The sequence below is a fragment of the Trachypithecus francoisi genome, unplaced genomic scaffold, assembly GCF_009764315.1.
Source record: "Trachypithecus francoisi isolate TF-2019V2 unplaced genomic scaffold, Tfra_2.0 Lachesis_group3, whole genome shotgun sequence".
NCBI classification, from domain to species: domain Eukaryota; kingdom Metazoa; phylum Chordata; class Mammalia; order Primates; family Cercopithecidae; genus Trachypithecus; species Trachypithecus francoisi.
In genome coordinates this window covers 71,971,849-71,993,683 of record NW_022681468.1, presented here as the reverse complement: position 1 = coordinate 71,993,683, position 21,835 = coordinate 71,971,849, and the positions used below count along the sequence as shown (strand labels likewise).

Below are 21,835 nucleotides of genomic sequence, written 5' to 3'. Positions count from 1 at the left end.
CGAGATCGCGCCACTGCACTTCAGCCTGGGAGACAGAGTGAGACTCCGTCTCAAAAAAAAAAAGAAAAGAAATTGTTCCAGTTTATAGTCCCATCAGCATAATATAAGGGAAGCTGTTTCCCACACCCTTGTTGATACAACGTTATTATCAATGTTGTTTTATCTTTGTCACTTTGACAGGTTAAATAAATTATTTCTTTCTCCTTTGTTTTTCACCATCAGTGAGTCTGAGCACTTTTCCTTACGTCTGAGCCGCATATGTAAGGTTCTTCTTGATGTTTTTGTTTTGATGATCCGTTCATACCCTTTGCCGGGTTTTTTTCTATTGGGTTATTGAACTTTTTCTTACTGATTTGCAGAAATCCTTTATATTTTAGGGAATTTAGTCCTTTGCCTATTATGTGAGTTTGAAGTATTTTCCCCAGACTTTCATTGGTCTTTTGAGTTGGCTTATAGGGCCTTTGCCATAAATATATTTTTTTAATGTCATTAAATTTAGCATTCCAGGAGTGGGCTTATTTTAGCTTTGGTGGTCAGTGAAGGCTCCTCTGAAAAGGTAGCATTTGAGTGAAAACCTAAATTTCACGCCACAGGCAGGAGACAAGTGCTCTAGTCAGGAGGCTCTGGGGCAAGAATGTGCTGGGTGTGTGGGGGGACCTGAAAGAGCCCTGGAGAGCACAATACACAATGAAGCAGCGAGTCACACCAGGCCCAAATAGGGAGGTTTGAAAGCCAGGGACAGACATGAGCTAGCTTTTGGACCCCAGAGAGAAACCAAAATCAATGGGGAAAAAAAAATGACGTTAAGGCAATTTTAGGTTCTATGTAACTTTTAGATGAACATTCCAATAATTATCACAGTCCAGTGTGGAGTGGGCTCCAGGGGTATTTGTCAGCTTATTTCCTGTCCCTGAAACTTGTCAGGCAGAAGTGTAAAACACACCTGTGTGGAAGCACTGAAGAGGAACTCAAGCATTACTTGGGGGTTTGACTAGTTGACATCTATCTCCAGTCTAAGCTTACCAAGATTCTGAGATTTTCTGTGATGTGTATGCCCCTGCATTTGTCTTTCCTTGTGGTTTCTCTCATTTTCTCTTCTTAAATATACTTTCTTTCTTTCCATTATCCTCCCCCATGTGATAGTACTGCCAATGGTTTATTCTTGGCTCCACCGATACCACTAACGGCCAAGTTTATATACTGTTTACATGGAAATATCTTTCTATTTTCAGTGACACCTGTTTATATCTATGGCTTTCACATCTTGCACATACCTGACACAGGAACCTTCTTTGACCAGGAGTTTCTGAGGACAGGAACCACATCATTTCCCTCCTGTGTTGTATCCAGGTACAGAGATATGGATCCACTAGGCGCTCAATAATCAGGTGATGCTAATATGCATTTACAGGCTGTTTTTGAAAAATTGCTAATTATAGACAGTATGGTTTCCTCTTAACAGTTGAGATCTAGGAATGGTGAGGCTAAAGAATGCCCTAAGGAATCAGGATAGGAAACTGATTTGGAAGCCTTCCCTACAGATAAGTTAAAGTCACAATTATGGGTGGAATCACTAAGGCAGGATGCAATAGAGAGGATACAAGAAGGCATAAAAATAAAGAAAACATCCACGAGATGTTAGATGCTAGAGAGCACAGGAACAGCTTAAAAACTGGGAGATGCCCAATAAGAAAACAAGTCCTAAAATGCTTTTTAAAAATCCACCCCAGGCCGGGCGCAGTGGCTCACGCCTGTAATCCCAGCACTTTGGGAGGCTGAGGCAGGCGGATCACGAGGTCAGGAAATCGAGACCATCCTGGCTAACACGGTGAAACCTCGTCTCTGCTAAAAACACAAAAATTACCCGGGCGTGGTGGCGGTGCCTGTAGTCCCAGCCGCTTGGGAGGCTGAGGCAGGAGAATGGCGGGAACCCGGGAGGCGGAGCTTGCAGTGAGCCGAGATTGAGCCACTCACTCCAGCCTGGGTGACTGAGCGAGACTCTGTCTCAAAAAATCAATCAATAAATAAATAATCCACCCTGGATTTTGTGGGAGATGGGAGTTGTCCTGCCTCAGACACATTTAGTACAATTAGATACACAAACATAAGAATCCTACGTTTTATGATTTGCTCACTGTTTATGTTTTACAATTTTTTGCATACACGAGCAAAGGAAAACATTAGCAAATGGGGAGGAGGGGTAAGCAGCCCAAAATATCAACAAACAGGAGTTGATTTTCTGCTTTTAAAAAAAATCTGAAAATTCGTTCCACATGACAGCTAATTCATTTTACTCCTTGCTTACCATATATTCTTATCAATGGGTACATTAAAAAATAAGTACAAAATTGTTATTACAGAACAAGGTCAAAGAAAAAGAAAAAAATACAGAACATAATGAATATTTCCTATGTAAATCCTGAATTTAGAGTACCAAAACCCAGTTGAGATCTGACTTATGCTAGGCCCTTGAAAAAGTTTCTACTTTCTTTTTTTTCTTTTTGAGACAGACTTTTGCTCTTGTTGCCCAGGCTGGAGTGCAATGGCATGATCTCGGCTCACTGCAGCCTCTGCTTCCCGGGTTCAAGTGATTCTCCTGCCTCAGCCTCCCAAGTAGCTCAAGTAGCTGGGATTACAGGGATGTGCCACCACACCCGGCTAATTTTTTTTTTTTTTTTTTTTTTTTGTATTTTTGGTAGAGACAGGGTTTCTCCATATTGGTCAGACTGGTCTCAAACTCCTGACCTTAGGTGATCCACCCACCTCAGCCTCCAAAAGTGCTGGGATTACAGGCATGAGCCACCGCACCCGGCCAAAAGTTTCTACTTTCTAAGGCTTTGAATTTAAGACTTCTTTTATTCACTATTTGCCAACAGGACCCCAGTTCTGACTCTCAGTTGGTGAGTATGTGAGACTTGGAGCAAATCACTTCCCCTCTCTGGGTCTCGGGATCCTCTGCTATTGAGGGACACAGGATTTGACGGATTCTCCCAGACCCTGTCTCCTATGGTTCTTTGAAAACTTTACTTTCCACTGCCTTTTTCCATTCATTTCATGGCTTTGGAAAGAGCTGCTGAATTTTCAAGCAATGCTAGGATTCTGTAGAAGGAGATACATCTGGTCTGCTGGTGCTTCTCCGAAAGTAATATACATATGTTCTGTCCATAAAACATCCCAGCAGTACCCAAGCGGTGTCTTTCTGCACCTTCTCCTAGAAGTAGGCACAAATGCTGTCTCTGTGATAAGATCACACAACTCTCCCAGCACTTTGGGAGGCCGAGACGGGTGGATCACGAGGTCAGGAGATCGAGACCATCCTGGCTAACACGGTGAAACCCCGTCTCTACTAAAAAAATACAAAAAATTAGCCGGGCGAGATGGCGGGCGCCCGTAGTCCCAGCTACTCGGGAGGCTGAGGCAGGAGAATGGCGTAAACCCGGGAGGCGGAGCTTGCAGTGAGCCGAGATCGCGCCACTGCACTCCAGCCTGCGTGACAGAGCGAGACTCCGTCTCAAAAAAAAAAAAAAAAAAAAAAGATCACACAACTCAAGAAGCATAAAAGTCATTTATGTTGTGAACCAAAAGGCCATGGCTTGACTTTATTTGCAATCTAATCTAGCCTGATCATAAATGAATCATTTGGAGCAACTAGATTTTGAGTTGCTCCAAATGTTTTTTAGCTCACAATTATTTTTATTTGTTCTTTGACACTAATGGTAATAATAACAGTAAACCATTCACAGAACCTACATTTGTGTAACTTATGTGGTGCTTGTCCATTTGATGAACCTTGATACTTAGGAAATGTGGAATCCCATATGAGCAGGTTTCCTCAAGGCAAACCACTCATGAAGAAAGTCAGAAGTTTGTTTCTAATTCCTGTTTTAGAAATGTTATAAACTTGCAAATTTATTTTCCAGTTGATTCAATCTGCCATCTCTAAATCTTTAGGGAGAATTACAGAAACGGAGATAAAATCTTGGTAATTTATTCAATTTTATCACTTCTACTGATCCCATAAAAAGACTCCATCTGTCAAATTATCTTTTCTCAAAAAAAAAAAAACCTTTTCATAATTTTCTTCACATGGGTATGTTGAAATGAGTAGTTTAAGTATCTGTGTCATGAAAACTATTGACGTTCCAATAAAATCTGTTCTTTCTAAATTATCTGTTCTTTAGCCTCTTTTGAGAGAAAACTTCAGCTTCTATCATTTGTTTATAATTTGCTTGTGCAGCATGGGATTTATTGCTTTGGGTGAATATATTATGGCATATTTGAATAGTGTAGAATAAAATATTCTTATGTTAACATATTCTGTGATTTGGATTCCAATCCATAATCAGTACATCTTTCTTTTTAAAATTTCTGCCTTGGTTTTCTTGAAAGTTAAATTGTAAGAATAAATGGTAAGAATAAAAAGAAGAGAAACCTAGTTGAATCATATCTTCAATCATATATTTTATTTGTTTTCTTATTTATTTATTGTTGCTGTGGTTGTTGTTGTTGTTGTTTTAAAACAGGGCAGGCTGGAATGCAGTGGCTCGACCTCAGCTCACTACAACCTCCACCTCCCAGGCTCAAGCGATCCTCCCACCTCGGGGCTACAGGCACACACTACCACACTTGGCTATTTTTTAAATTTTTTATAGAGATAGGTTCTCACTATATTGTCCAGGCTGGTCTCAAACTCCTGGACTCAAGCAATCCTCCCGCCTCAGCTTTCCAAAGTGCTGGAATTACAAGTGTAAGCTACTACGCCCAGCCTGATCATATGTTTTAAACCTTGTTTCTGTAATCACAGGCTATGTTAATGTCGAGCTACCTGAACATCTAAGCTCCATTGGAGAAACACGCCCACCTGCCCTGAGTTTTCTGATTTCTACTCTTAAGTAGGCCTTCATGATACTAATCTTTGATTAGCTCTTTTATTCTCTCAATGACTATGCCAGAGCTTCTGTTTTCTCTTCAAGGTCCCATCTACAATTGTGAAACAAAATATGGGACACCCAGTTAAATGTGAATTTCTGATAAGTAATAAATAATTTTTAGTGTAAGTATGTCCTATGCAATATTGACCATGTCCTGTATTTATATTTGCTATATCTGGCCACTCTACCTCTAACCTCTCTTCCTCTCATAACTAACTTTATCTTGTAGTAAAATTTGAAGTCATTACCCGGAACTTCCTCATCTTCCCGCCATCTCCTCTACAGCTTTACCTACCTGAAGGCATATCTTCATCTGTCCCTCTCCCACTCTAGTTACTGGCCTGTTCAGGACCACCCACTCCCTGCCTATCTCCTGCATTAGATGTCCTGACACAAAAGTGCAGAGCCAAAGGCTGTATTGCAATATGAATAGATCCTACAGAACTCGGCACTGAATACATGTCTTTAGTGGAGGAGAAAGAGAATTGAAATGTATGAAACCAAAAGCTAGTTTATGGAAAACTCTTCAGAATTTTACAACTCATGTAGAAAGAAACCTCATGCTTTCCCAGGTTTGACAACAATCACTTCCCCAGCTTTGACAACAATCTTAAACAAATTTCATGGCACTGCCAATAATTGTGATGCTGAAAGAAACTTCTTAATTATCCATTTTTAAGTTTAAATAACCATATGGGAGAAAAGACTAAATCACCCTTTTGTTTATTCTATGAAAAATATTATCATTGTCATATGAAGAAGTGATTAACGACTATAAAGTCAAAAATTTAAGGGGAAAAAGTATTTTAGGGATAGTTTTTTAAATTAATGTGATTTTCTAGATTTTGTGATGTTTGTGGTATTTGTTAACTTTTAAAATTTTGTAATTATTATCAATTATTTTCTCATTCTGAATAAATACTTATCTTTGTGCCTAATTTTGTATTTATAAGTTTGTATTCTTTTTCTTAAACGGAGTCCCCACCATTGTGCAAACTCAAGGTCCCATCCAAACCCTGATTCATCCCCATCTGGAAGGAATATCAAAATGAGAAGCACAAACGGAGGCATCAGTCAAAGTGGAAAATGGATAGAGCCCACACCACGTGAGAAGGGGAGTGGACAAAGACGTAGAAAATCTTTTGGAGGAAACAAGAAGCAAACTTGATAAATTCCAGAGATGAAAAACAAATGGGTTTGGCAGTTCTTCACATACTTTTGGAGTTCTCTTGACTGACAAGTCAGTTTCATTTGGGGATAAATGGCTTCTCCGCCTTTGCTCCGTCTTCATATCATATTCTTTAGGATTCTGTCCATGTCCTTCCCTCCTACTTGGCACAACTGAAAATTAACTACATGTAACTTCAATTAGAGACTTAAGCAATTGACTACATGATCTCATCTACTTCCATGTTAATCGACCCCTATAATCTAATGACTTTTAACTATATTTTTAGGACTAACTCTCTCTCAAGCTTCATCTCACAGGGAACTCTCATGAAGCATTTCCCAGCACACACTGATCACTCTAACTGCTTTCCTCCACTACCTTCCACCACCACCCTTTGGCAGAGAGGGCCAAAGTTTCATTGATTTACCTTCTTCAGACAGCTGGGCATGTAAAGGGTGAGGCTGAGCTTTGCGGTGTCGCTATCCCAAAGTGGAGCAGGGAAGCCAGGGTGCACGGAAAGGAAAGAACAAGCAGATGTGCAAGCAGAAGCAGAGACGACCTATAGCCAGAAAGGGCACCCAGCTATCCCATCTTTGTGTCAGAACCTCCCCAAGACCCCAGTGACAAGACACCTCTGTACTCTCATAACAAATTTTTCCTTTGAGTTCAAGTTGGTGTAAGGTGATTTCTGATACTTGTACCCAGAAAAATACTTCTAACTGTTAGATGAAGCCACTAGGTCATATTGCAAACTCAGATAAATCAATCCAAAAGCAGAACAAAGAGAATTCTCTTTTGCAAACAGAGGAAATGTTACAATTAGAACACATTTGGGGAGCATCTGAGAATTTTTTACTAGGTAGAATTTTTGGAGCTCACTTCAACTTAATAATAGAAAACTTTTTTGTTCAGTATCATATCAGCTTCATTACAGTCACTTGGATCACAGTCCAGCTGCTTTTTTATGGATATATAACTTGACATAATTGGGTTTCTTTATAGGAGATTAAGACTATTCCACATTTCCTGAGTGGTAGAATGAGCTGCAAATTGATTAAAAATATATACTTACGGAGTTTACCAACAATAATTGTGAGAAATGTTTTCTAACATAGCATATTATATTGGACTGTATGCAAATAAAGTCTTTATTTAAATATTAAAGCTGCCTTAACCTAATGATCCAAGAACACATTATTGGTTTGTTATTATTTTCTGAAATGACTGTACAACTGCATCTTAAAGAACTTACAAATGTGGAGAAAAATTTCAATAAGTGTAAAATGTATGGTAAAGTTTCAAAAATTCAGGAAAATGAAACTTTTAAAACTCTCTTTACAAGATATATGTGCTAGTATACTCTGCAGCATTATCTAAAGAGTAGAAACAACATAAATGTCCAACAATATAATGTTTTAAAATAAATTACAAGATTCTACGAAGCTATTAAAAATGATGATGTATGTTCTCACTTACAAGTGGGAGACAATCTTTGGTGCACACAGACATAAAAAAATGGGAACAAGAGACACTAGGGACTTCAAAAAGAGGGAGTGGAGCAAGGGCTGAAAAACTTCCCACTGGGTGCTGTGTTCACTATTTTGGTGACAAGATCAAATAGAAGCCCAAACCTCAGCATCGCTAAATACACCCTTGTAACAAACTTGCACACGTGGAAAGCAGCACATTTCAATCCTGTTCTCAGAAAACAAGTAAAATAAATACTATATGAATCTGAGATTTCAAATGATGTATGCCAATTGTAAATACTGGTACTTTTCTTGGGTAAACTATTTGAATTTCTATATTAGCTTGGATAATATAGAAGTTATTTTTATTTTTGGATACTTTTATTATCTGATTTTTAAATAATGCTGAAAAATATCTACTTACAAAGGGTAGAGTCAAAGAGTTTTGAAATAGAAGGGAAAGTAGAAGATTCCCTAATCCAAGTCCCCCACCCCTCCCCTCCAATCCCCTGCAACTAGTACTGCAATGGATTCTAGTACTAGAATCCATTCTGAGGGTTTTTAACAGACTTATTTACTAGGGAACACCCAGACTTAATTAATGAGGAACACGCAGCTTTCAAGTGTAACAATATAATTCTGATGGCAGTAGAATTGCATTTAGAAAAAGAATATAGAATACTTTGTAGTACTCTGGGTATGGTAAGACCCCAAGAGCATGGGTGTAAACCCACGCTAAAGTGCTATGTAAGGGATAAGGAGAATAATGTGTGTTCTTTTGAAATTATTTTTGCACCAACCACTATTTAGGTTAGTGCAAAAGCAATTGTGGTTTTTGCTATTGAAAGTAAGGACGAAAACCGAAATTACTTTTGTACCAGCCTAAAGTGGGAACAAGGCTTGCAGAGGAAGATGAGTGAAGTGGGCATTTAGCAAGATGGAGAGAGGCAGGCTCCAATTCTGCCATCTCTGAGTGAAGCTGGCTGGAAGTCTTTCCACCTAGTGCTCCATGAAACTGCTTTGTTTTGTTTTGTTTCTTTTCTTCGATGCTAACAGCTCCTTGTCTCCTTTGCTTTGTTCTCTCCCACTCTAATGCTTTTTGTGAAAATCAAAATTGGAGATAAGTTTTACATCTGGATTGATGTGCTGCAAAATGGCACAATTGAAATCAGGCACCTGGAATCAGCATTAACCACAAGAAAATAACTTGCCAAACTCTTAGGGACAGCTCTGGACTTTCATCTTGTGAAAACTGAGGGATAGGCTGGGTCTGGTGGCTCACGCCCGTAATCCCAACACTCTGGGAGGCCAGGGGGCATGGATCACTTGAAGTCAGGAGTTTGAGAGCATCCTGGCCAACATAGTGAAACCCCGTCTCTACTAAAAATACAAAAATTAGCCGTTCATGGTGGCACGTGCCTGTAATCTCAGCTACACTGGAGGCTGAGGCAGGAGAATCACTTGAACCCTGGGAGGTGGAGGTTGCAGTGAGTCGAGATTGTGCCACTGCACTGTGGCCTGGGCAACAGAGTAAGACTCCATCAAGAAAGGAAGGAAGGAAGGAAGGAAGGAAGGAAGGAGGGAGGGAGGGAGGGAGGGAAGGAAGGAAGGAAGGAAGGAAGGGAAAGAAAGAAAAGGGAGGGAGGGAGGAAAGAAGGAAGGAAAGGAGGGAACGAAAGAAAGAAAACTGCGGGATAAAAGTGAGTCAATCTGACTTAGGTGTCAATAGACAGAGGCCCCGGGTGACATGTGGGTCACAGAAGACAGATCCCATCATTGTTTCACAGCTCTGCTTCTTCCTCCCTCCCACCAACTCAAAATCGGCTTCTGTATATCCCCATTTCTTTGGTCCTACAGCACAGAATCAGTTTAATCCCTGTTCCAAATGAAAGATAAAAGAAGGATGAGACTCTTGAAATATTAAACCAAAGTAATTTTCATTCCCCTTAAGTGGTGGTGTCCTATGACCCCTCGCTCGTTGAATCAATGAGTTTCACTACTTCAGGGGGAGGCTGAATACCTAACTAGAACAAAGTCATTACTCAGCTTACAGTGTCAAACTAAATTTCTTAAGTTCACAGCAAGATCATTCCAAGCTTTGTTCAGAGAAAAAAGGGTTTTGCTGAAATTCAAAAACCTTTCTTTTCCAACGTTTAGAGCAAAGCTCTGGGGTCTGAGCACAGAGCTTCACTAGAAGGCTGTGGTCTTCCTGTGGTGTGTGCGTGCACCCCTGGAAGTACACGAAGACTTCCTCAGGACTTCTTGGGCACTGGTAGTTTTAAGAAAAAAGTTTTTGACATTGTCAACTTCCATGTGTATTCTTTCCTAAAATTAATTAATTTGCCTTTAGAATTGACTGTGATTGGCTGGTCCTCTTTACCCAACCGGTCTTTTCAAATGGTTTGCTCTCCTAGTTTACAAAAGAAAAATATGCCCCTCACCATCCAGAATCCTAAAATAGTACATGTTCCCAGGGTACAAAAACCTCCAGGGCACCAAATGACAGGACAATTGAAGAATGCATGCCTCTGAAGGAGGTTGTTTCTGAGCAGTGCCAGGTGAGCTCATAGGAAAATCCTGAGGGCCCCAGGGCCTCATTTCATCCAGGTTGCAGAGCCATATGCAGCCCTATGCCTCATCTGCTTATCTTCGGTTCTATGTATTAGAATTCAGAAGTGATATGGTTGCCATGAGGAATGGCAATGGATATGGTTGCATATGGAAACATTAACTTAAATCGAAAAATTAAATCAAGACCTGTCCTGACAGAAAGTACAACTGATTTGGCTAGACGACAAAAACTGACTTTGCCCGTTAGGATCTGTGCAGACATTTTCCGTAATTGAATGAGCAAAATCTAATGTTCTAACAAAAAACATATTTATATAACAGTGAAACAGCAGAAGAACTGACATAACTAACTCCATTTTTGTTTAAAGGGCCTTTACCCGTTCATGCACATAGGCTAGGATAATTTTATGTTATTTATGTATTTATTTTAGTTTTGTTTTCCTTTGTTTTGAGACAGGGACTCACTCTGTCACCCAGGTTGGAGTGTAGTGGTGCAATGACAGCTCACTGCAGCCTCGACCTCCTGGACTCAAGGAATGCTCCCACCTCAGCCCCCATTAGCTGAAACTATAGGCACATGCCAACGCACTCAGCTAAGTTTCTAAAAACTATGTGTAGACACGGGGTCTCCCTATGTTGTCCAGGCTTGTCTCAAACTCCTAGGCTCAAGCAATCCTCCCGCCTCAGCCTCCTAAAGTGCTGAGATTACAGGCCTGAGCCACCATGCCCAGCTTGGGATAATTTTTAAGAGCACTGAGCTAATACACTGAAGCAGCAATCATGTAGTTTTTGAAACTAACTCTGGGATTAAAGAAGTATGTAAACAATAACTATGTTTTGTTAAAGATTTATAGGAGGATTGTGACCTGACCAAGAACAAAGAAGTCCCCAATCTCCTGGGACCCTTGCTGGTACCCAGATGTCTGTGGCCATCAATTACCTCGATTCCAACCATTTCCTCTTCCCCCAGCCCTAAATGTAAAAAGAGCCCGAAATTTGTACTGACTTAAGATGTACCTTAGAATGCTAGTTCACTACCTTCTTGGTTTTGCTGGCTTTCCAAATGAACCTACTTTTCCTCCCACCAACCCTCATCTCTTGTGTCTGGTTTTCGAGCAGCCAGCAGCTGCACCTGGATTTGGTTACATTTACAGGACATATACAATATAAAATACAGCAGAGATTATGTCTTTTGCAACTACTAAACTTATGATAAAAAATTTTTAGATGTCAACCTAAAAAAAGTGCACATGTTTCAGAATTCCTTAAGAGAGAAGGAAAAGAAAACGTGCTAAAAACCAGTATAGACAGGTGCGGTGGCTCATGCCTGTAATCCTAGCACTTTGGGAGGCCAAGGTGGGTGGGTCACCTGAGGTCAGGAGTCTGAGACCCGCCTGACCAACATGAAGAAACCCCGTCTCTACTAAAAATATAAAACTGGCCAGGCGTGGTGGTGCATGCCTGTAATCCCAGCTACTAGGGAGGCTGAGGCAGGAGAATCACTGGAACCCAGGAGGTGGAGGTTGTAGTGAGCTGAGATCGCGCCATTGTACTCTAGCCTGGGCAACGAGAGCAAAGCTCCATCTCAAAAAAAAAACAAAACAAAAAAACCCCACAAAAACCAGTATAGGGAAGCAGGTTAGGGTGGAGAGGCATTTGGGGTTAAACATGAAAGTGAAGTAGGAAGGGGAGAAGTGGAGGGCAACAGATTTCCCCACTCTCGGGAAAGCTTAAGGGTCAAAAAGCCAGTGGGGAGTAGGGAATATTAGGAAGGAACAGATATACTTGGGAGAATCCAGAGCACAGGAACTTGTTTCTTGCCCTCTAGGAGCTCTGGAAAATTTCAAGCCACTGCAATATGGGCTTAACCAAAAGGCAGTGGAAATTGTGCCAAAATATTGTCAGGTACAGAAAGCACTGAGAGACCACCAGGCCTGACTCCCCACGGCTGCCCTGTGGTGGAGGGGAAATTTCCAAGAGCCCAAGTGACCTGAGGAGTGTCACAGTCCACAATCAAGAAATAAATCTGGTTGGGCGCAGTGGTTCACGCCTGTAATCCCAGAACTCTGGGAGCCTGAGGCAGGTGGATTGCTTCAGGCCAGGAGTTTGAGACCAGCTTGGCCAACATGGCAAAACCTTGTCTCTACTAAAAATACGAAAATTAGCTGGGCGTAGTGGTAGGCATGTGGAATCGGGAGGCTGAGGCAGGAGAATCTCTTGAACCTGGGAGGTGGAGGTTGCAGTGAGCTGAGATGGCGCCATTGCACTCCAGCCTGTGCGACAGAGCACAGGACTCTGCCAAAAATAAACAAACAAATAAATAAAAAGAAATTCTTATCTCACAGTTTTTTAAATCATATGCTAATGGCTAATTTTCAGGAACAATCCAGGAAGTATCATAATTTCTCATTATACAGAAGGCTGCCAAGGATTTCACAGGACAGAGTGTGGATAGTCTAAAAGACTCTGCCATTGTTAGCATGTTCTAATTCCAGGTAAACCATCATTTAAGACAGCTTCTTGGGGAGGTGAAAGAGTAGTACTACCCAACCACAGGACCCCTACCCTGCATCAGAGAGTCGTAAGTAATTTAGACATGCAACAACTCTTTCATCAGAGTAACATATAGAGAAGGTCATTGAGTTTTAGAGCTTGAAAGTACCTAAAAGATTGTTTGGCCCTCTGCCCCCATTTGACAAATATGGAAACTGAAGTCCAGGGCAGTAAAGGGAGTTGGCCTATGTTGGGAGCTGGTATCAGAAGCAGTGATTGCCACTGGCTCACTTTAAGACTGGGTTCTTTGTAGTGCTTTCTGGTACCAGCCTTCTCATACTTTAGATTCTCCCCTCTCAGTGAGGATGCTCTGCAATGTGCTCAGAATATCTTTAGGTTCACTGAGCTGTTGATGTCTACAACGTATTCAGGAGTACTTGCCTTTTTTTTTTTTTTTTTTTGAGATGGAGACTTGCTCTGTTGCCAGGTTGGAGTGCAGTGGCGCGACCTTGGCTCACTGCAACCTCCGCTTCCCAGGTTCAAGTGATTCTCCTGCCTCAGCCTCCCGAGTAGCTGGGACTACAGGCACGTGCCACCACGCCCAGCTAATTTTTGGATTTTTAGTAGAGATGGGGTTTCACCATGTTGGCCAGGATGGTCTCGAGCTCTTGACCTCGTGATCCACCCACCTCAGCCTCCCAAAGTGCTGGGATTACAGGCGTGAGCCACCACGCCTGGCCAAGCACTTGCCATTTTAAACTGGTTGTATATGAAAGAACAGCAGAAGGAGACAACAGGGTTAGAAATTGTGGAAATGCTTTATAGGGGGCTGCCCAATAGGACCTTGTGCAATTTTGGAAATGTTCTATATCTGCTATCGTGACCACTAGTGAGTAAGGCTATTGAGTACTTGAAATATAGCTAATGTGATTGAGGAACTGAATTTTAAATTTTGTTTAATTTTCATTAATTTTACCTTAAATTTAAATCACCACATGTGGCTAATAGCTACTGCACTGGATAGCACCGCTGTATCATACTCACAAAAAGGAAGTTTCTCTTCTTTTTCATCACCGCTGTTAGGAAATTGGTTCAAACTGACCATTTTCTGCCTACACACCAATGTTTTCTTCAGTTCTTTTACCTTCCAGTTCTTGAGGAGACAGGCTTTTATACTGTGCCAATACAATCATTCTCTGGAAAACCAAATGTGCTCCTTTGCAGGCGGAAGTTTGAGAATCAATCTTAGTCTTTTGGGTATTTGTTTTTTCTTCAACTCTTAAGTTTCAGGGTACATGTGTAGGATGTGCAGGTTTGTTACATAGGGAAATGTGTGCCATGATGGTTTGCTGCACAGATCAACCCATCACCTAGGTATTAAGCTAATAATAATTAACTATTAATAATAATTAATGGTAATAATAGCTAATTAATGTGTAAGTTATTCTTCCTGATGCTTTCCCTCCTCCCACCTCCTGACAGGCCCCAGTGTGTGTTGTGTCCCAACCTGTGTCCATGTGCTCTTGTCTTTCAGCTCCCACTTACAAGTGAGAACATGTGGCATTTGGTTTTCTGTTCCTGTGTTAGTTTGCTGAGGATAATGGCTTCCAGCTCTATCCATGTCCCTGCAAAGGACATGATCTCATTCCTTTTTATGGCTGCACAGTATTTCCTGGTGTATATATACCACATTTTATTTATTTAGTCTATCATTGATGGGCATTTGGGTTGATTCCATGTCTGGGCATTATTTATTTAAACCTTTAATTTTCTTTTATTGTACATGTGATTTTCCAAACTAAATTCAGTTCAGAAGTCACCTTCTCAGCTTTAATAGCTTTAACTTCTAAATAATATTTTCCTTAAGGTCCCTCCTTTTCAGATGGTGTTTGATCTTTAGCACTTCTGTACTTGTTATCTATTGCTGTGTAACAAATTATCCCAAAATGTAGTGGCTTAAAACATCGACATTTATTGCCTCACAGTTTCTGCTGGTCAGGAAGCTGGGCAGCTTAGCTGGGTCCCCCACCTCAGGATCTCCCAGAAGGCAACACTCAAGGTGTCAGCCAGACTGCAGTCATCTCAAGGCTCCACTGGGAGAAGATCTGCTTCCAAGCTTCCTCATGTGGCTATTGGCGGCCATTAAGTCCTCACCGGCTGTTGACCAAGGATGTCAGTTCCTTGCTCTGTGGGCCCCTCCACAGGGCTACTCACAACATGGCAGCTGGCTGTTGCCTGCTGGCTACCCTCAGTTCCTTGCCACAGGTCCCTCTCCACAGAGCAACTCACAACATGGCATCTTGCCTCATTAGGGAGAGAGCAAGAAGGGCCAGAAAGAGAGAATGTGAGCAAAAAGCCTAGTCTTTTGCAACCTAATCTCAGAGGTGACATCCCATCACTTTTGCTGTATTTTATTTGTTAGAAGCCAGTCACTACATGCAGTTCACACTCAAGGTGAGGGGATTATGCAAGACCAGAGGGCAAACACCAGGAGATGGGCACCACTGAGGGTTATCAGAGGAGCTGCTTTCCACAACTACTCTAAGCGGCCTTCCTTAAGCTCCTCTCTTAGCTGGTCTGTCTGGAACCTTAGCTTCAGGGCCAGCTCTACTCAAAGTCAGAATGTGGAGGAGTCCAATGTGCCCCAACTAGACAGTGGCAGGATGAGAACTAGAATCCAAGACTCCTGGGTTCCTGGTCAGCCCTGTTTTCTGCTGCATGTGATGCTTGGTTAGCCTCCAGCACAGGCACAAGGAGCCTCACAATCCCAAGAAAAGCATTTTAACTTCAAATAATAGGTACTAAGGTTTTTGAGCAGAACAATGCTGTGACAAAAGTGATTTATTTTTTATTTTTTTGAAACAGTTTCACTCTTGTTACCCAGGCTGGAGTGCAATGGCACGACCTTGGCTCACTGCAACCTCCACCTCCCAGGTTCAAGTGATTCTCCTACCGCAGTCTCCCAAGTAGCTGGAATTACAGGTGTGCACCACCACGCCTGGCTAATTTTTGTATTTTTAGTAGAGATGGTGTGTCACCATGCTGGTCAGGCTGGTCTCAAACTCCTGACCTCAGGTGATCCACCCACCTCGGCCTCCCGAAGTTTTAGGATTACAGGCGTGAGCAACCGTGCCCAGCCTCACAAAAGTGATTTTTAAGAAAGATTAATGTGATGACTATGTGTAAAATGACTAGAAATTATATTAACTCCTATTTATTTATAATTAGCATATGTTTGTAGCCTAGAGTTTTGTATTCTGTTGTTATAAAAATATCCAATGTATTTTTTTAAGTACTAATAAAATGATCTGTGAAAACATTACTTGGGCCAAAGATATATTTAGTAATATATTACAAGGTCTGTGACCAGATTCTCTGTTTAACACATGATATTTTCAGGTATATGTTGAATTAAACTCTCAAACCTATTTCTAACGAATATATAGGGATTTCCAGAAAAGGATATTTTCTACTAACATAGGAGGCTCCTGGAAACTCAGGACCCATAAGCCCTGAGAAACCACTGTAGACTGAAAAATGTTTTAAAGTATCAGACTGTGAAGTCTCCACCCCTAGTGATATCGACACACAAACTTGCATCTAAATGAGTAAGATGGTGTGGCAGTCTTCTAGTTCCATCAGTACTCACCCTCACCTCATTTTCGTAATACATTTACTAAAGTTTAGCTGGGCACATTGCCCCATAAAGACTACCTTTCCCAGCAACCTTTACAGTTGGGTCAGCCACAAGACTAAAGTCTGGTCAACTGGGTAATAATGGAAGTGATGTGAGTCATACCTAGTTGTGTCCTTTAAAGGAAAGGTATGTGCTCCCCTTGCTCCTTCTCCTCTTCTTACTGGTTGGTATGCAGATATGAAGACTGGAGCTGGGAGTAGCAACCTGGTAGTCAGTGATGGACGCTCCCATATCAGCCTTGTATCATTTATCTCTGGAAATTTCCATGAGAGTTTTAAACTTATTTATTGAATAAACCACTCAACCTTGGAGTCCGTATATCAGAACAGACTTTATACTACTATAATAACATGTCCACCTTTCCTTTTTCTTGGTTCTCTAGTGCCCCTACCCCCCAAAAATAATGGGCAGGTGCCTAGGCAAAGTGACAAGAGGGATGTATCAGTCCATATTAAATTCATATTGTCTTCTCCTGCTTACCTGTAATATCACCAGGATCATAATATCAGCAGCAAACTTCTATTGTTTTCTTGTTTTTGTTTTGTTTTGTTTTTGCTATTTGGCTTTATTCCCCCTCTTTATTTGCCAATAATTAGATAAGCAATAGTATCTTTTTTTTTTTTTTTTTTTTTTTTTTGAGATGGAGTCTTGTTCATCATCCAGGCTGGAGTGCAGTGGCGCGATCTTGGCTCACTGCAAGCTCCGCCTCCCGGGTTCACGCCATTCTCCTGCCTCAGCCTCCCGAGTAGCTGGGACTACTGGCACCCGTCACCGCGCCCGGCTAAATTTTTACATTTTTCGTAGAGACGGGGTTTTACCGTGTTAGCCAGGATGGTCTCGATCTCCTGAGTTCGTGATCCACCCACCTCGGCCCCCCAAAGTACTGGGATTATAGGTGTGAGCCACCGCGCCGGCCAGCAATAGTATCTGAAGTTCAGACTTGCTAATAATGAGCCAAGAGCGATTTTACATTTTCCTCTCTCAAGTTCCACCAGGGTCAGGGTCTAGGGATCCATCCAGTAATGTGCCAATGAATGTTTAACAATTGACTCTCTAGGGGAAAACCAGCCCTGATTTGTACTGTTTGCCAGTTTCTATAATGTAAATACTCCTGCCAGTGGTCAATTTCCGGCCAGCAATATCATGTCACTGAACATAAAGTCGGAAAGAAATGTTCACAATCACCTCTTGCAAGCTAGTACTATTTAGCTACCAAACATCACTGAGATCTAGCTATCTATCTCAGCCTGGGACTGCTTCCGATTTCTCTCTTGGTTATACTCCAAGAGGAGGATGCTAAGTTTACTGTGATGTGCAGCAGGAACAGTAAAGACAATGTTTGGGATGGCTCTGATGATCTTTGAACTACCCCTGTGGCCTTACCGTCATCTGATCTATGATGCTCTTGTAATAACATTTCATCCTTTTGGTTAAAGGTAGTGGTTGAAAAATTACCTGCATATTGGAAACACCTGTGTAGTTTTAAAAACTAGCAATCCCTGAATTCCAGCACCAGCAATTCTGATTCCACTGACCTGGGTTTGAGAGTGTTGAAAGCAGATGATTTTAATGTGTAGCCAAAGTCGAGAACTATTGGCTTAAAGTAATACATCTCTTATTTATGTGACAGATGGTTGGTGTTATTATTTTTGCTTTAAGCATAAAGAAGTAAAAATGTACATGGCCTGGTGAAAAGTGAACAAGTAAAATGAATGGCAACGCTAGGATGATTCCCTTAGTGAAAGGGAAGGTCGAAAAGAAGAGGTCTGTATTCTGCCATGTCTATGGGTCCTGAAAAGAACTTTAAATATTATTTTTTGAATCCTTAGAAAGCACTAGTGATTCTTCCTTTTTTTTTTTTTTTTTTTTTTGAGACAGAGTCTCGCTCTGTCGCCCAGGCTGGAGTGCAGTGGCCAGATCTCAGCTCTGCAAGCTCCGCCTCCCGGTTTACGCCATTCTCCTGCCTCAGCCTCCCAAGTAGCTGGGACTACAGGCGCCCGCCACCTCGCCCGGCTAGTTTTTTGTAATTTTTAGCAGAGACGGGGTTTCACCGTATTAGCCAGGATGGTCTCGATCTCCTGACCTCGTGCTCCGCCCGTCTCGGCCTCCCAAAGTGCTGGGATTACAGGCTTGAGCCACGGTGCCCGGCCGATTCTTCCTTTTTAATTAGAAAGTTTAGCGAGCATAGGAAATGCTGAAATTCTAGAAAACGGTCACAGACAATTTAATCATCTCTGCTATATTTTGCATCTATATAAACTGGTATTATTCATTGTGAAATCTAGTTCAATTTCTTTCCCTCTCTATTAAACTTGCATTTATTCTTAGAGGCAGATGCTAAATTTTACTTTATTCAAAAATCTCTAGACAACTACCTCTTGTATTTTTTGAACATTAAGTTAACCTCTGAGGTTGTGACTTGAATTTTCCATATTGATAAAGGTCCTAGTTTACTAGTGAATCATTTTCATGTAGTAACATTTCATACAGTACTCCATATGTCTATATGCAGAAACACAGATGATATAATCAAGATGATAAAGATTTGTTGAGCCTAGCGTATGATCAGTAGAGCAGAAGAGGGTCAGCATGGACGAATATCGGAGCAGGAAGACCTGGAAGCCTAGGTTCTAAGCTTGACAATGTATATAAGTCTGAAGCAGTTTCCTGACCTATAAAACGAGGGCATAGAACAAGATGAGTCTCGTCCCTTTAACTTTAATATCTTGATAAAGTGTCTCAAGACTGAAACCATTAGTAGTGTCAATGAACCCAATATCTAATGGGTTATTTCCTCGAGTTATGGCAGATATTGACAAACTCTGAGGATGAGTGTGTATTTCTAGACTATCTTTTTCTGAGTTTATATTCCTTCTAGATCAGAGGTTGCAAATAAGTTTCATTTTCAGGTAGTAGCCTCCCAAAGCACTGTGTTGAGGTTTCTGAAGCCAGGACCAAGCTTGATGGGAGTTAATAGTGCCATGATAAATAAGTGGTGATTGTCTTGGGCCTGAAAAGATGGAAAAACAGTATGTGTGTCCTGTACCTCATCCCTGTTGCCAACCTTTTCATTTAGGTCAATATTTCCTTTATCACCTATTAGGTAGTTTGGAGCTGAAGGAATTTGGGGGGGTTCTGTATTCTGCTACTTTCCACCAGGAAAATTGAATTCATTGTCAAAGTGGTATTGGATCTGAATGTAGTTCAGCAAAGAAAATTTAGTTACTGCATCTTTGATAAGCAGCTTCACTTTAGGTTACAAGTTTATAATGTTTAAAACAACCATCAGTGGATTCACTTAAACAACTTAATATATTTAAAGATTTTAAAACCCTGTTATTTAATATTGTTTTGGCTAAAACAACAACAACAAAAAATGCTTTTTGATTCTTTTGCTTTTAAGCCAGTCCCATCAGACACAGCCTAAAAGATAGAAATCGTGACCTTCCTTTACTTCCACCTCCTTAGGTCTGGATGGCTGCAGTTTTCTCTTTAGGCCATGTGACACCACAGCATGATCTGGAAAGTAATTAACTACTTTAGAAGTTAATCCAGCATATACTTTGAAGCACAAGCAATTCCATCCCCAATCGTTGCTTGGCAGATTGATTCTTCCTTCTGGCTCTTGAAACTGTACGTAGTAATTGCCCTGGAATTTAAAAATCATCTGGGGAATTCCTTGTTCCACATTTAGGGCACAAACAGCTAATGACTTAGACACGTTGCAGTCTGTGTGTGTGTGTGTGTGTGTGTGTGTGTGTGTGTGTGTGAGAGAGAGAGAGAGAGAATATATTTTCAGGGGGTGGAAAGGCAATGTCACTGTGTGAATAGAAAATGTGTCTCTTCCTCTCACTGTAAGATCTGAAAATCTCTTACCTGACCAGATTGTAACACTGAGTTGCCAAACTAGCAAATTGATAGTGTTGGAATGTGTTTGCAGAGAGGAATCTCTACAGGAAGGGCTTCTTAGTTGCTCTTGTACATAGGAGCTCTGGTTGCAGAACTGCCTACTTTCACGTTGGTTCTGATGATGCTGTTATGTTTGCAAAACAGTGCTGTGACTACTGTCTTCAGATCAGCAGTTAGCCAGCTTGTGAACTAACCATTCATTTTCTTTCTTTCTGTCCTCCATTTTTTTTTTTTTTTACAATATCTTTGTGACACTCAAACATTCTTTTTTTTTTTTTAATCAGAAGATTTTACTTTCACTCTGTCTTCATATGATTGATTTCCTTTTGTGTCTGTTATCTTGGTTTGATTGTTTGACTGTGTTGGGCACACCATCCTCCCTAAACTTACCAAGTTCCCTGACATTGAGGGTGTGGGTCAGGTCCTCTTCCATTTTCTCCCATCTTCTCCAAATTGACAGTCTCATCTAGCACTTGATTCACAAAGAAGTCCTCGCTAAATGGTGTGCGAATTGACTATCATAATGGTTGTGTTTTGTTTAGATTAGTTATTTATACCGCATCTCTTCAAAAATTGGGGTTTTCAACTGGGGTTTTCAGTTACCAGCTCTCTGTCAATCAATATAAATCCCTGAATTGTCAAGCAGACCTCAATGTTTTACTAGTTTGAAATAATTAAAGGTAATTGAACCAGTAAATTACTCCCAAACCAGAATTGAGCCTCCATTTTTTAAAATGTAAACTTAGCATAATAAGCACCAGTGCAAAGAGAATATGTTGTAGTAACATCTCAATGTTTGCTTCCAAAGGTGTTTCTCTGTCAAACACTTCCACTCACTGAAAGAAAATAGCTTATCTTTAAGAGAGTACGCTTGCATTTGCCTTATTTATTTATTTAATTTGAGACAGAGTCTCACTCTGTTGCAAACTCCTCCTGGGTTCAAGCCATCCTCATGAACCTGAGTAGCTGGGATTACACGCATGTTCCACCATACCCAGATAATTTTTGTATTTTTAGTAGAGATGGAGTTTCACCATGTTGGCCAGGCTCATCTCAAACTCCTGACCTCAAGTGATCCACCTGCCTTGGCCTCCCAAGATTCTAGGATTACAGGTGTGAGCCACTGCTCCTGGCTGCATTTGCCTTTTAAATCTGTATATGCAAACTTGCCATAATATGTACCAATGCAGAAAGAAATATGATTTGGGAATAATTCAAGAAATCAGTCAAGAAGAATTTATTATTTACTTGTAGTAAGAAGAAAACAGAAAACTTGAGCTTTGCTCTCAAGTTGGTTGTGGTTTAGTTGGAGGAGACAACACTAAGGTGCATGAAACAACGCTTACAACGTGAGCATTTTATTATGAGGCCCTAACCATGCTCTGTAATTTCAGAGAGGAATAGGAACCCTAAGGACTGGTTGAAGGATTCAGTGATGACGGTATTGAACCAGGTTAAAGGAGAACAAGGTTTGGAAAGGCAGATGTGGGATGGTAAGCATTCTCAGTGAGGCATCTACAGGGACACAGCCATGGAAGGAATAACCAGAGTGGTGGTCAGTGGGGCAGCCAGCCCACCCAGAGCATGAGGCTGG

The 21,835-nt window shown here is 41.1% G+C and overlaps 1 long non-coding RNA gene across 1 annotated transcript in view; it reads right to left on the bottom strand.

Moving 5' to 3' along the window:
* Nucleotides 1-18,488: 18,488 nt before the first annotated feature.
* Nucleotides 18,489-21,835, bottom strand: part of LOC117069834 — a 54,561-nt gene continuing 51,214 nt past the window's right edge. Inside the window, exon 3 of the long non-coding RNA XR_004431683.1 lies at nucleotides 18,489-19,851. This is a non-coding gene — a long non-coding RNA (uncharacterized LOC117069834). The remainder of the gene's footprint in view (nucleotides 19,852-21,835) is intronic.